Consider the following 9,778-nt stretch of genomic DNA (forward strand, 5'->3'; position numbering starts at 1 on the left):
CACCCCCGCACCAACTCAGCTGCGCTGTGCTGATCCCCCTCATCAGCAGCAAGGTCAGGGACCTCCACCAAGTCCTCCTCCTCCTCCCCCTCAGAGGTGGACTGTGCAGCTGCATGACGCTCCTGCTGGTCCAAGGCTGCCGCTCCCTGTTCCAGCAAAGCATCGAGGGCCCTGTTCAGCAGACAAACCAGGGGCACCCACTCGCAGACCATACCATGGTCCCTGCTCACCATGTTAGTGGCCTGCAGAAAGGGAGCCAGCACTAAGCACACCTGCTGCATGTGCCTCCAGTCATCATTGGGGACGATGGATGGGATGTTGCTGGTCCTGTCCCTTCTCTGAGCGGCGGACACAGTGGCCTGGGCAAGGTACTGGTTGACAGCGTGCTTCTGTTCAACCAGACGCTCCAACATCGCCAGGGTGGAGTTCCAGCGAGTCGGAACGTCAAGGATCAGCCGATGGCGTGGCAGCTCCAGCTCCTTTTGCACGTCTTCCAGGCTCGCACAGGCTGCAGCCGAGCGCCGGAAGTGACGCACAATGTTCCTTGCCGTTTCCAGCAATTCGCCCATCCCCTGGTAGGTGCGCAAGAACTTCTGCACCACCAGGTTCAGCACGTGGGCAAGACAGGGGATGTGGGTCAGGTTTCCCCTGTCTATTGCGGCAACCAGATTGTCCCCATTGTCGGCCACCACCTCTCCAACTCTGAGGCCTCTGGGGGTCAGCCAAATCCTCTCCTGCTCCTGGAGTTTGGCCAACACATGGGTTGCCGTCAGTTTGGTCTTCCCAAGGCTGACCAAGTGCAGCAGCGCTTGGCAGTGGCGGGCCTTCACGCTGCTGCTGAGGCGGGGGGTTTGGCCAGGTGTGCCGGAGGATGGCAGAGGATCGGAGGAACCTGCTGCAGTTCCCCTGACCCTGCGGAGTGGCACCACCCACTGTGTTGCTGCTGCTGCTGTGCCCGCTGCTGCTCTCCCATCCTCACCCCCTTCCACCAAGCTGACCCAGTGGACAGTGAAGGACAGGTAGCGGCCTGTCCCGAAGCGGCTGCTCCAGGAGTCCATGGTGACGTGGACCCTTTCACCAACCGCGTGCTCCAGCCCTCGCTCCACATTGGCCATCACAAAGCGGTGCAGTGCAGGAATGGCCTTGCGGGCGAAGAAGTGTCTGCTGGGGAGCTGCCAGTCTGGGGCTGCACAAGCAAGCAGCGCACGCATGTACGGCATGAGTTGGGAGCACATGGCCCGTGCCAGCAAGCCGTTCAGCTGACGCACGCGATGGCTGCTGGGAGGCAGAGCCCTAACCACCCCCTGGAAGGACTCGCTCAAAAGGCTCTGGCGTGGCCTTTTGCTTGCACGGGAATCAGCAGACACAGCAGAGGAGGCCACTGAGGACTGGCTGCCAGAACAGGCCTCAGTGTCGGTGGCAGGAGTTGCAGAGGGGGGAGGAGCAGTGCGTTTCCGCACTCCTGCTGGTGCTGCTGGTGGCGGGTGGCTGCTGTTGCTGCTGCTGCTGCTGAAGGCTGTGCAGTGATGGGTGTGGTGCCACTGCCAGCACCAGATGCCTTCAGCCTCTGGAACTCCTGATGCTGGTGGAAATGTTTCGCAGCAAGGTGGTTGATGAGCGAGCTGGTGCTGAACTTTAAGGGGTCTGCACCTCTGCTCAACTTCCGCTGACAGTGGTTGCAAGTGGCGTACTTGCTGTACACAGTGGGCATGGTGAAAAAGCGCCAGATTGGTGACAAAAACAACCCCCTACAGCCTGGAGCCGCTGCTGCTTGTCTCCCTGTGGTGGTTGGGGGGGGGGGCTTGGGTGCGGCTGGTGGTGGTACTGGCAGATGCTGCTGCTGCTGCTGCTGAGCCTGAGACACCAGCAGGCTGTGGGACCTGCCTACTGCTGCCAATGCTTGCAATGATGCGCCTCCTTGCAAGGCCCACAAGCGCATCCTCCTCCTCCTCCTCAGAGCTGCTGATGACGACATCTCCTGGAGCTGGTGGCACCCAGTCTTTGTCTGTCACCGTGTCATCATCATCCTCCCCCTCCTGAAACATGTCCTGCTGGGATGATGACCCCCCAAACTCCTCTCCTGATGCATGGATGGGCTGCTTGACTGTCGTCACAGTCTTGCTGTCCAATCCTTCCTCCCCCAAAGTGCCCATCAGCATCTCCTCCTCAAGATCGCCAACAACAGCAGACAATACCCTGATGGTGCCTGGGGTCAAAAGACTGCTGAATGACAGGTCGGCGAGTGACGGTGAACTGGCCTCCTCCCCAGGCCCTGCTGGGCGGCTGCTGCGAACAGGGGTGGTGGTGGTGGTGAGGGTGGAGGCCTCGGATGCAGAGCTGATGGCGGGCTGCTCATCCTCCGTCATCAGTTGCACCACAGTATCTGCATCCTTTTCCTCAATGGGACGTTTCCGACCCGGCTGGAGGAAAGTCGGAGCAGGTGCTACACGCTGCTGCTGCTGTGTCTCTGCAGCGTGAGTTGCAGATGCTCCTGCTGGGCGGCGCCCAAGGCGTCCACGGCCAGTGGCTATAGGAGGAATGTTAGCCACTGACGCTGCTGCTGCGGAGCTGTGCATGGTGGCGCGGCCGCGGCTTGCCACAATGCTGCTCCCTCTCCTCCTGATTCCCTTGCTGCCCTTCCCCTTGCCCAAACCGCGCTGGCTGCCACTTCCAGACATCGTAGATGTTTTGGGCGTAAACACAAAAGTTTTTTAAAAGGGCGGGTGAAAAAGTGGGGTACTTTAATGGAGTGGGTTGGTGGGTGAGGTGACACTAATCACTAAGTGATTAGATTGCTAACTGATTAGTACAGTACAAATACAAAATACAATAATCGGTAATCAGTAAGTGTGAACAGTGAACAGTGAGTGTGTCCCCTAGTACACTAACTAGAAATTACAATAATCAGTAGTAATCACAAGGAAATAGAGTGTGTGTACACTACAGACAGTGAGTTCACGCACGCGCACACACGCGCAGGAGCTAGCCTATGAACAGTGACTGAGTGAGTGTCCCTACCCTAGTACAGTAAGTAAGTAGTAACAGTCAGGAAGTACAACTAGAAATTACAATAATCAGTAGTAATCACAAGGAAATAGTGTGTGTGTACACTACAGACAGTGAGTGCACGCACGCGCACACACGCGCAGGAGCTAGCCTATGAACAGTGACTGAGTGAGTGTCCCTAGTACAGTAAGTAAGTAGTAACAGTCAGGAAGTACAACTAGAAATTACAATAATCAGTAGTAATCAAAAGGAAATAGAGTGTGTGTACACTACAGACAGTGAGTGCACGCACGCGCACACACGCGCAGGAGCTAGCCTATGAACAGTGACTGAGTGAGTGTCCCTACCCTAGTACAGTAAGTAAGTAGTAACAGTCAGGAAGTACAACTAGTAGAAATTACAATAATCAGATTCAGTAGTAATCACAAGGAAATAGAGTGTGTGTACACGACTACAGACAGTGCACGCACACACACACGGTCACACGCAGGAGCTATGAACAAACAGTGACAGTGAGTGTCCTAGTATAGTTATATAACTACAATACAAAATACAATCACTCAGTAGCTAGTAAAGGACAGCAGAAATACTGGTATAGATGAGAAATAAACTAACAGAGGACAGGAGAGAACAGCTGAGCTGCCCACACAGGCAGGCCCTGAGGCCTAAAGTTGTGTAAGCTTGCCTGCAGCAGCTGGCTCTCTAGTAACACACAAGCTACTAACTAAAATACAATGTCTATCTAACTAACAACAATATAGGTGTATATAGGAGGTGTATGTGAGCAAAAACGCTAGGTGAATGACCACAATAAAGCTCTTGCTAAGCCAAAGCACAAAGGAGCAGATCTCTCTCTGTACAAAGTCAGGCAAGGACGGAAAAACCGAACATGGCGGCCGCTATTTATAGGGTAGGGGCTGGCCAGGGTCCCCCTCAGTGATTGGCTGCCGCCAGAGGGCCTGGGAGCCCTCTGATTGGCTCTGAGGACATCAATCTGGGCTATGACGCTATTCGAGCTCGGTATTCGAGCTCGAATAGCGCTGTTAGCTCGAATAGCGCGAATAGTGAATGGGCTATTCGAGTTCACTCGAATAGCCATTTGAATATCTCCAGCTATTCGGAGCTCGAATACCGAGCTCGAATAGCTGAAAAACAGCTCGAATATTCGAGCTACTCGAATATTCGAGCTCTGTTGAGCACCACTGCTCACACCTACCAGCATGATGTTTGTAATTATACCCCCCTGGGTTCCTTATATTTCATTGCATTGTGCTGAATGGAGCTGCCGACACTGGGGAAAGTGTAATACAATGCTGGACTCCAAAAAGTGCAGAAACTATGGAAAGATGCAAATCATTTTGAAGCTCTCTTTCTCCTCTTTCCAATGATATATAAATCGCCGCCCTACGCCTTTTAGTTTTCGCTATTTTATATCTCTCTATTTGCCACGGTCACGAATTCGATCACGAAAATAGTGAAAACTAAAAGGCGTAGGGCGGTGATTTATATATATCATTGGAAAGAGGAGAAAGAGAGCTACAAAATGATATGCATCTTTCCATAGTTACTGCACTGCTCAGAGTCCTTTTAATTATTGGGGTCTTTTATGTATTTTTATTTAATGTAATGTATGTAGGTGTTCCAATTCACTGATCTGTGTACTAACGGATGGCAACTCGCGTGGGAATGCTCAACAGCGATCGCGGCGAGGTACGTTTATCTACATCCCTGGAGCTAAGATGAAGTCTCTGGGGGCGTAGTTATACTGTAGCTTAAAGGAACTTTAACCCAGGATTGAATCTTAATAAGTAACTGATGTCTGCTGCTCCTCCTCTCTCCATAGTACATTACATGCTGCTCCTCTCCCCTCTCCATAGTACAGTACATGCTGCTCCTCCCCTCTCCATAGTACAGTACATGCTGCCCCTCCCCTCTCCATAGCACAGTACATGCTGCTCCTCCCCTCTCCATAGTACAGTACATGCTTCTCCTCCCCTCTCCATAGTACAGTACATGCTTCTCCTCCCCTCTCCATAGCACAGTACATGCTGCTCCTCTCCCCTCTCCATAGCACAGTACATGCTGCTCCTCCCCTCTCCATAGCACAGTACATGCTGCTCCTCCCCTCTCCATAGTACAGTACATGCTGCTCCTCCCCTCTCCATAGTACAGTACATGCAGCTCCTCCCCTCTCCATAATACAGTACATGCTGCTCCTCCCTCTGTGTACTAACGGATGGCAACTCGCGTGGGAATGCTCAACAGCGATCGCGGCGAGGTACGTTTATCTACATCCCTGGAGCTAAGATGAAGTCTCTGGGGGCGTAGTTATACTGTAGCTTAAAGGAACTTTAACCCAGGATTGAATCTTAATAAGTAACTGATGTCTGCTGCTCCTCCTCTCTCCATAGTACATTACATGCTGCTCCTCTCCCCTCTCCATAGTACAGTACATGCTGCTCCTCCCCTCTCCATAGTACAGTACATGCTGCCCCTCCCCTCTCCATAGCACAGTACATGCTGCTCCTCCCCTCTCCATAGTACAGTACATGCTTCTCCTCCCCTCTCCATAGTACAGTACATGCTTCTCCTCCCCTCTCCATAGCACAGTACATGCTGCTCCTCTCCCCTCTCCATAGCACAGTACATGCTGCTCCTCCCCTCTCCATAGTACAGTACATTCTGCTCCTCCCCTCTCCATAGTACAGCACATGCTGCTCCTCTCCCCTCTCCATAGTACAGTACATGCTTCTCCTCCCCTCTCCATAGTACAGTACATGCTGCTTCTCTCCACTCTCCATAGTACAGTACATGCTGCTCCTCCCCTCTCCATAGTACAGCACATGCTGCTCCTCCCCTCTCCATAGTACAGTACATGCTGCACCTCCCCTCTCCATAGTACAGTCATGCTGCTCCTCTCCCTACTCCATAATACAGTACATGCTGCTCCTTCCCTCTCCATAGTTCAGTACATGCTGCTCCTCCCCTCTCCATAGTACAGTACATGCTGCTCCTCCTCCCCTCTCCATAGTACAGTACATGCAGCCTCCTCCCCTCTCCATAGTACAGTACATGCTGCTCCTCCTCCCCTCTCCATAATACAGTACATGCTGCTCCTTCCCTCTCCATAGCACAGTACATGCTGCTCCTCCCCTCTCCATAATACAGTACATGCTGCTTCCTCCCCTCTCCATAGTACAGCACATGCTGCTCCTCCCCTCTCCATAGTACAGTACATGCTGCTCCGCCCCTCTCCATAGTAGAGTACATGCTGCTCCTCCCCTCTCCATACTACAGTACATGCTGCCCCTCCCCTCTCCATAGTACAGTACATGCTGCTCCTCTCCCCTCTCCATAGTACAGTACATGCTGCTCCTCCCCTCTCCATACTACAGTACATGCTGCTCCTCCCCTCTCCATAGTAGAGTACATGCTGCTCCTCCCCTCTCCATAGTACAGTACATGCTGCTCCTCCCCTCTCCATAGTACAGTACATTCTGCTCCTCCCCTCTCCATAGTACAGCACATGCTGCCCCTCTCCATAGTACAGTACATGCTTCTCCTCCCCTCTCCATAGTACAGTACATGCTGCTTCTCTCCACTCTCCATAGTACAGTACATGCTGCTCCTCCCCTCTCCATAGTACAGCACATGCTGCTCCTCCCCTCTCCATAGTACAGTACATGCTGCACCTCCCCTCTCCATAGTACAGTCATGCTGCTCCTCTCCCTACTCCATAATACAGTACATGCTGCTCCCTCCCTCTCCATAGTTCAGTACATGCTGCTCCTCCCCTCTCCATAGTACAGTACATGCTGCTCCTCCTCCCCTCTCCATAGTACAGTACATGCTGCTCCTCCTCCCCTCTCCATAATACAGTACATGCTGCTCCTTCCCTCTCCATAGCACAGTACATGCTGCTCCTCCCCTCTCCATAATACAGTACATGCTGCTTCCTCCCCTCTCCATAGTACAGCACATGCTGCTCCTCTCCCCTCTCCATAGCACAGTACATGCTGCTCCTCCCCTCTCCATAGTACAGTACATGCTGCACCTCCCCTCTCCATAGTACAGTACATGCTGCTCCTCTACCCTCTCCATAGTACAGTACATGCTGCTCCTCCCCTCTCCATAGTAAAGCACATGCTGCTCCTCCCCTCTCCATAGTACAGTACATGCTGCTCCTCCCCTCTCCATAGTACAGTACATGCTGCCCCTCCCCTCTCCATAGTACAGTACATGCTGCTCCCTTCCCTCTCCATAGTACAGTACATGCTGCTCCTCCCCTCTCCATAGTACAGTACATGCTGCTCCCTCCCCTCTCCATAGTGCAGTACATGCTGCTCCTCCCCTCTCCATAGTACAGTACATGCTGCTCCTCTCCCCTCTCCATAGTACAGTACATGCTGCTCCCCTCTCCATAGTGCAGTACATGCTGCTCCTCTCCCCTCTCCATAGCACAGTACATGCTGCTCCCCTCCCCTCTTCATAGTACAGTACATGCTGCTCCCCTCCCCTCTTCATAGTACAGTACATGCTGCTCCCCTCTCCATAGTGCAGTACATGCTGCTCCTCTCCCCTCTCCATAGCACAGTACATGCTGCTCCCCTCCCCTCTCCATAGTACAGTACATGCTGCTCCCCTCCCCTCTTCATAGTACAGTACATGCTGCCTCTCCTCCCCTCTCCATAGTACAGTACAAGCTGCCCCTCCCCTCTCCATTGCACAGAACATGCTTCTCTTCCCCTCTCCATAGTACAGCACATGCTGCTCCTCCCCTCTCCATAGTACAGTACATACTGCTCCTCTCCCCTCTCCATAGTGCAGTACATGCTGCTCCTCCCCTCTCCATAGTACAGTACATGCTGCCCCTCCCCTCTCCATAGTACAGTACATGCTGCTCCTCCCCTCTCCATAGCACAGTACATGCTGCTCCTCCCCTCTCCATAGCACAGTATATGCTGCCCCTCCCCTCTCCATAGTACAGTACATGCTGCTCCTCCCCTCTCCATAGTACAGTACATGCTGCTCCTACCCTCTCCATAGTACAGTACATGCTGCCCCTCTCCCCTCTCCATAGTACAGTACATGCTGCTCCTCCCCTCTCCATAGTACAGCACATACTGCTCCTCTCCCCTCTCCATACAGTACATGCTGCTCCTCCCCTCTCCATAGTACAGTACATGCTGCTCCTCCCCTCTCCATAGTACAGTCATGCTGCTCCCTCCCCTCTCCATAGTACAGTCATGCTGCTCCTCTCCCCTCTCCATAGCACAGTACATGCTGCTCCTCCCCTCTCCATAGTACAGTACATGCTGCTCCTCCCCTCTCCATAGTACAGTACATGCTGCTCTCTCCCCTCTCCATAGTACAGTACATGCTGCTCCTCTCCCCTCTCCATAGTACAGTACATGCTGCTCTCTCCCCTCTCCATAGCACAGTACATGCTGCTCCTCTCCTCTCCATAGTACAGTACATGCTGCTCCTCTCCTCTCCATAGTACAGAACATGCTGCTCCTCCCCTCTCCATAGTACAGCACATACTGCCCCTCCCCTCTCCACAGTACAGTACATGCTGCTCCTCCCCTCTCCATACTACAGTACATGCAGCTCCTCCCCTCTCCATAGTACAGTACATGCTGCTCCTCCCCTCTCCATAGTACAGTACATGCTGCTCCTCTCCCCTCTCCATAGTACAGCACATACTGCTCCCTCCCCAGCATGTTCTGCACTATGGAGAGTAAAATTGGCCAGTGATTGGCCAATCATAATTGAAAGTGTGTACCAGGCTTTTTATTCTGATGAGAAATGGTTGACATTTATTTTTCGCTTGTTTCGGATGACTATGATCTATTGTGTGTATGAGGCTACATCTGACAGTCTGGTTGGTGGTGTGTGGATGGTGTGCTGGTGGGGTCATGGCAGTGTGCCGGTGCAGCGGTGATTAGTCTCTTTGTCCCCCACCGGTGGGTTTGCCGTGACTACACTCCGCTCTACCCCACCTCAGCCTAAAGGTGGCCACTAACAGTCCAATTTCTAGCGAAAAATCATTCGAGCGATCAAAAACTCTAATCGTATTAGTTGTAAATAATCTCCATTGATGGGTACAATCTATTACAAACGATTATAAAAAAAAGTTATCCAATTTAATTTTTGTCGAACGAAAATTTGGATCTTCTTGTCTGTTATGATAGATACGAAGCAAAGATTGGTTCATTTAAAGTGTGGTGAACGATTTTACTTCCAGAATTACCTGATCGCTCGAACGATTTTTCGCTAGAAATTGGATCGTTAGTGGCCACCTTAAAAATAGCTGTCCCATCAGATATTTGGCCGAGAATGGCCATTAGTAGTTGAAGCAACAAAAGTTCATCTGAAAATCATGAACCAAACAATCGATATTGTGTGTTTCTGCGGACCAAAGTATCTAGTCTATGGCCTTTCCTTCCCACCTCCTGAATATGACCTCCCCATTTTCCATAGAATGATTATTTCCTCAGCCTTGGCTGGTGTTCAGAGTCTGCCAGCGATCTTCATCTATAGCAATGCCTGTGATAGCAGCAGTCTTCTAGGTGAGCAGACCTGATTCACTTCTCTAGAAATGTATGTCTCACTTTCTCTATACATGAAGGTCTCCAGGCCTGGTGGCCACAGTGAGTAGAATAGGCAGATTATAGCTGTGTGCTATAGCATTGCAGTCAGTCTGGCTCCATCTACTGCTGAGATCCCAGTATAGGATTGGACAGAGCCTCCTGCCTGGTGTGTATTGAGG

This window comes from Hyperolius riggenbachi, chromosome 5, assembly GCF_040937935.1.
Source record: "Hyperolius riggenbachi isolate aHypRig1 chromosome 5, aHypRig1.pri, whole genome shotgun sequence".
Lineage (NCBI taxonomy): Eukaryota > Metazoa > Chordata > Amphibia > Anura > Hyperoliidae > Hyperolius > Hyperolius riggenbachi.